At 41.5% G+C, this 6,634-nt stretch overlaps 1 non-coding gene across 1 annotated transcript; it reads right to left on the reverse strand.

Annotated features, from left to right (window-relative positions):
• Positions 1-6,294: 6,294 nt before the first annotated feature.
• On the reverse strand, positions 6,295-6,367 carry Trnay-aua. The gene has a single exon. It is a non-coding gene; the product is annotated as a tRNA-Tyr (tRNA).
• Positions 6,368-6,634: the final 267 nt, after the last annotated feature.

The following is a 6,634-nucleotide window of genomic DNA, read 5'->3' on the forward strand; positions in this document are numbered from 1 at the left end:
TTGAACAGGCCGTCCGCACCTTCCGTATATGGTACTAGCCTGTTGAGGATCAACCTCTCCAATAACTTTGGTAGTAGCACCAATTTCTGTCGCTTTCATACATCCGGGAAGATTTCTTGATCTATGCAGCGTTGCATCGTGGTTCTGAACATGTCCGGATTCGCATTCACTGTCGTTTTCAAGGCAACATTCGAGATACCATCGGGTTCCGGTGCCTTGTTTGACGCAAATGATTTCACGACTTCTGCCAGCTCTTCGTTCTTCACCTTTGCCACTTCTTCTCCTTCATCTCTCGCATACAGCGCTGGGGGCCATGGGCTTGTGGGATAATGCGGGAAGAGTACATCGATTATCGATCGCAGCAACTCGGACGACTTCTCTTGGGGCGCTATGGCACCTTTGGTCTTAGCCATTACCACTCTGTAGGCGTCACCCCACGGACTCTAATTGGCACTCTGACAGAAAACTATCAAAGCATGCCCGTTTTCGACTCTTGGTTTCCTTTTTGAGAGCTAACCTTGCCTCTCTGAATGCTGCACCGCGTTCTTCTCATTGTGCTTCTGTGCGTGCGCGTTGCATTCTTCATCTAGCCCGAAGGCAGATTGCTCGAAGATTTGCAATTGATTCGCACCACCAGTACACCGGCGGCCTGTTCTCTCTAGGAGGGGCTTTTCTCGGCATGGAAGCATCACACGCTCGTGATATCACAGCAACTAGCTCTTCACCGTTTAGGTCCAGAGAGTTCCCTTCGCGCCTCAGGGCTTCGGCGAATACTTCGCTGTCGAAGCGCGCTGTTTTCTAACCTCGTGCTTGGTTTGAATTACATCGCACTGCTCTCCACCCGCCTGGTATTATTCTATAGCGAATCGTTTGATGCTCACTATGAGCATAACCGTCATCAACGTGCCAGTTCATGGTACCTAAAAAGTTAGGACTACAAAACGTCACGTCGATAATCGATTCTTAATCATTTTTGGAAGGTACTCACTAAACTCACATTTGCAAACTCTACATTTAATGCCCCTGGCCCAACAATAGCTGGCTTCTTTTGTTGACGCAGCGGCTACCTCACTCCACTGCCTATGCATTAAAGCCACCAGCTATTACTACTGGTTGCCGATTAGCTTGTTTGGCTATCATCCTGTCGACCATGTGGGAAAATTCCTCAATTTCACACCTTGAAACCGTCATTTGAGATAGAGACTACTTCTTGGATTGGGCATCGTCCCCTATAGCTGCTAGATGTTGAGACCTATCCGCCACCCAGTTCCCGTTGTTGGCTGGTATGCAGTATGGGTCTGAGACTGACTACCAAAGCAGCTGCTGGGCTTGCATCACAGTGGTTTAAATTTAACTGTGCTACTTCCGTTTTAGCTGCTTTGATACTCCGCTTGTGCCCGGACATTTGGGTCCGCCGGTCAGTGTCCGTTGTCTACTCTGTCGACACATGTTAGGCACTTAGCGATTTGCTTACAATCGCTTGCCCTATGGCCTTCGATGCCGCATTTTCTGCACATCTTACTTCTGTCGGGACCATTGCAATTTCACGACTTGTGGCCCTTCCCGAAACACTTAAAGCAAACTTCAGGAGGCTGTTGTATGCTCAGCCGGCAAACCGACCAGCCTACCTTGAGTATGCCCAAGTTCTTCGCTTTGTTTTCCTCTGCGACCGTCAGCCTGATCGCCGTCACTTGGGTGCTCTGCAGGCTCTTTCAAAGATGGTTGGCCCTACTCGCTACGTCAATGTCACACTGCTCTTTGAGAGCAGCCGAGACCTCCGCTGCTCGGTGACCTCATCCAGATTTCTACTCTGGAGAGTCGCTTCTGCAGTCAGGGATCTTACATCAGCCTCGTCGCCAATTACTTCTTGTGCCTGTTGCTCATAGACTACACCATTTTGCTTGGCGCTCTTCTTTAAGACTAGGATCATTTCACCGATCCTAGTCCGCCTTATGCTTCGCACATCTGCGCCCAATGGCGATAACTTCTCCGTGCTTCGCGTTGCCTTCGGTTTTCTCCTTTCATTCCTTTTTCTGACTCGTATCCACGGGTTGCTCTTGCCTAGCGCCCGTGGTTCCTGTGGGTGCACTGCCTGGTTTCTATCCCGTGGCTCTTTTTTCTTGGCTTTCTTGGCCTAAGGCTTGGTATTGGCCTTTCCACTGTTGCCATGTCCTCTTGATCGCGGAGCTTGGCTCGTGCCAGTTTTTCCGCTCTAGAGGACGGCTGCGTAGGTCATATTTCCCTTAGCAACCATACGTTTTTTCGCCACGTATTCATCCTCGGAAGGCCCCCTCTGTGGAAATGCTCATTGAACACTAAGCTAAGAAATAGGCTCTGGCCCAGTAAGGACGTAATACCAAGAAGAAGAAGACATTTTAGAGTCACGTTCGAAGCATTTTTGTGAATCGTTTTGTTTTGCTACTTTATATACTCACTTCTTATGCCAGTGTTTAATGATGGGGTTGGTGGTCCAATGGCTACCGCTTCTGCTTCGTAAGCAGAAGGTCAGGCCCGTTCCTTTCTTCGTATTTTGTAGTTGTATATTTCACCTGCTTCTGTCTTCCACTCTTAATATATTACAGTTGATCTATCACAGTTCAAAGCATTTGCTAGAACCCGAGTCGAAAAAAAAAACCATATTCCTACGTTTCCATTCTTCTATCATTATAGCACGCCTTTCCTTACGCCTGATAAATAGGCAGTCTGCTAACCAAACAGCAGGCCTCCCTGCCATAAACATTATACCAGCCCTAATCCTTCCCGCAAGAACTGGCGTAGACGCAGTGGTATATACAGTCTACAGTGGGAGCCAGTTTAATGCATCATCGATTCCTCCCCTTCCCCTCATTGGTCTGCATTCTGATGTGGCAGGCGCCATTACCGCCTAAGAATACACGGATAAAAATCTGATCCCCACACCATGATTTACAAATCATGAAATTCATAAATTGGTTAGGTCATAATATCAGGATCACAAATCATGGTTCCTGGAGTCATAATCATGATTCCTTATAAGCGTAAAACCAGTATGAAATCACTAAGCGGCGCACTTTGCTTCATGTTATTCGTATCGAGCACTCTTAGTTGAAGATGACGAAGCGGTTGAGTGGTAGAGTACGTGTCTAATAATCGGAAGGTTCTTGGCTCGAATTTCAATGTGTACTATTTTTAACTTTTTTTTTATTTTGTCGATCATAAACGGATGCGCGACTCAGCATTTTTGGTATTTGAATCATGATTCCGAGCAATCAGCTACACAAACCTAACGTGTGTGTTGCGTTACGGCAATCTGACTCATGATATCATGAGTCCAAATCATGGTGTATTTTCATAAGACGAAAACACGCTGGAATCATGATATCATGAGCCATAATCTTGTTTTTGGATTCTGATTTCTACCCGTGTAGAAGATCACCAGCATACACTGAGGGTGTATGTTAGTCCAAAGCAGTCATCTGTTTGGTTCCTTTATAATTGCAGCTGATCTGGTGACACTGGAGTAGCAACCACGGCGGCCATTCAAGCTCAAGCTCTCACTTCTTATCTCAATGTTTAATGACTGGCCAATATTTGTCTCACAGAGAACATTTTAGCTTTCAGATGTCGTTGGACAAGAGAGCTTATTCGGGTTTTGCAATCTCACTCAATGTGATATACTACCACATTAAATCTCTCTAGATTTATCTCATTAGACTAATAGAAAATCTCTGAATAAAAAAATGCTACGCAAACGAAGTTATGTGAGGCTTAATAAACAGCGCACATATATTTCAATCTTTGAGTTTATTCCGTAATTCAAGTCGAACATAAGAAATTACAAATCTTTAACATTCTAACCCGATCTTTTCTAAGGAGTTCATCATACGAACCATCGCAAGGTCATCACCGTACGCTTGTTACCATTAAAACATGCTGCTATAAAAATGGTCATTTCCCGCACAGTAGGTACTCTTCTTCATAGTACGGGTTCAAATTACCCATCGCCATGCGAACATGTGCGTAGAGTCCATTCTGCAAGCGTTACGTTAATTTTACGACCCTCAAGACAAGACTTGCTCATCTGCCCAAACCACGCTTAAACGAAGTTACACAAAATTGAGTACTATTTGCACATAATCGAGCTCTGCTGGACCAACATATCAGGTGTTTAATTTGAACACGTGCTAAAAACCCTGCTCTTCTTGTGAATGATAATGAAGCTCCGCAATATAAATATCGTGAAGTTTTAAAAAAATAATTGAAAATCAATAGAAAATCGATTTCACAGGATGAGTAAATATAACTGACATGGTGTGTTGATCCATAAAAGCCAGATTTTGTGCAAATTTATTTTAGAGAGAAGGTAATTTCTATAGGTATCCCGGACAGAGGGGGAGCCATGCCAAAAAGTTGGTGTGTAAATGCCCGACCCAACACACGAACGGCCAATTCCATGTCGCGTCACGTCGTGCAACAGACATTCGGCAATTTTACGAGGAGCAAAGAAACTATTAAAAAGCTACTCAAAAGTTACCATTTTTCAGCTAATTCGTATGCTCTTTAATCTTTGGCTCGCTGTTTGTTCTCTTGGAAATAAGAACTGGTTTCCTGCTTCATCGAATGTACAGCATAAACAGTGGCAAAAACATTCGCTTCATTCGTTTTCCTACATTTGTTTTTTTTTTTTCAGAAACTGCCGAATGTAAATTGGGTAGCCGTGCCATAACAATGACGTGAACCGACAAATGCCTTTAAACCTCTTCATCACTCATTCACATTCCAACAGTTCACTCAATTCCATCCATTCAAATTTCCCTCGGGGAAATCGCTTCTGAATGTTTTTGTACGAACCGCGAAAAAAGAGCATTTAATTGCCCCTATTCTGACCGATACTGTTTGTGGTTTCCTTTAGAAGTTGGAACAGTTGGTCTTTACATCCTATACAGTCTTAATTAGCTCTCTTCGGGGTTTATTCTGGGTTTGTTCATTCTGCAACAACACATGATCTGTTCTGCTTTCTGTTTCTATTTTTTTCTTTCATTCACACACTACACTAGGCGACAAAATATAAAAAAAATCACGCGTTGCAATAACAAAGTCCTAATTTTTTTGATAAAATATTGATTTCGTTGAAGAACACGATAGGGCATATTCTAACTGCTACTTTGGCATTTTTTCTCCTTTTAAAAACGTCTGTATTCTATAAAAACTTTATTTTAAAAAATCGATCGAAATTTCAACCTTGACACCTTTTATCATGTTTGACGTTCACTTAAGATGAAGATGCATCGAAGCCGAATTTCAAATTTTCAAGAGCACAAATCTAGTGAACCATACAGCGATTTGAGCTGAAAACTTGATCGATTGGTCACATGCTGGTGGTGACCAATCGATTAGGTTCTCAGCCTAAACGGCAGTTTAGTTCTCTAGATTTGTGCTCTTGAAAATTTGATGTTTGGCTTCGATGCATATTCACCTTAATCGACAAAAACGCCACAGGGGTTTTGCCTTTAAACACTGGGATTGTTCCTTTGTATCTTTTAATTTTCGTAGCACGTACATTTTTGTTTGAGAAAAATTGCCGTTTATTCATAAATTCTCATATTTTCCTGAAAATTAAACTTTGATCCACAACAATAGACTTCGATAAGCTCATAAACATCATGAAAATTGTATACCACGTTAATTAAAATAAAGTGTGTTTTCTCCTGAATCGCAGCGTTGATTATTGGCGCTTTTGGCGATCATTTATTCTCGTTTTTATTGAACTAGTTTATGTGAAATATACCAGATTATATCAAAAGAACTTCTTTTCTCTTTAATTCCATGGTTTTAATGTATTTTGGGTTCGTCAGCTAAATTCTAAAAAGTATCTTGATATGATTTGAAGATTAACTCAAATTAAGAAAACGTCAAATTACAAAGCGTAACAAAAATAAAATGTTTGCGTGACTTAAGATTAAAATTATGTATCACTAGTAGATTTGGGGTTGCTGAATCTGATGCCGTTCTCAGAAATGTTCCAACACGTCACAAATTTAAGTTACAGGTTACTGAAGTTGTATAAAACATTTCATTAAACGTTTCATTGATGTTTACATAAAATTTAAGATATGATTTATCAAAGTTTTTTATGATCTTATCTGTCGAGCATGCAAAACAAAATTTCAACTTTAATTTTGGATATGATTTGATTTAAATTGTACGATTAAATATAAATTAATTGAACAACTACCGAAAAGCTAAACAATACATATAATTTGCAATTGGATTAGATGGACAAATTGATGTGAAGATTTGCAAAAAAGTTACAAGTCTTCTCAGTGAGAATTGAACTCACGACTCCCCGATCTATAGTTGGGGCGCGTTACCACTACGCCATGAGAGGACTAGGCGTAGTGGTAACGCGCCCCAACTAGAGATCGGGGAGTCGTGAGTTCGATTCTCACTGAGAAGACGTGTAACTTTTTCGCAAATCTTCACATCAATTTGTCCATCTAATCCAATTGCAAATTATATGTAATGTTTAGCTTTTCGGTAGTTGTTAAACTTTCACTCGGCTGGTTAGCGGTAAACCACGATTCATAATTAAAAACAAGTATAAATTAATTGGATTTTTTCTACATGCTTGCAGTCTTCATATAAAAAAAACTGA

Source organism: Aedes aegypti, chromosome 2, assembly GCF_002204515.2.
Source record: "Aedes aegypti strain LVP_AGWG chromosome 2, AaegL5.0 Primary Assembly, whole genome shotgun sequence".
Lineage (NCBI taxonomy): Eukaryota > Metazoa > Arthropoda > Insecta > Diptera > Culicidae > Aedes > Aedes aegypti.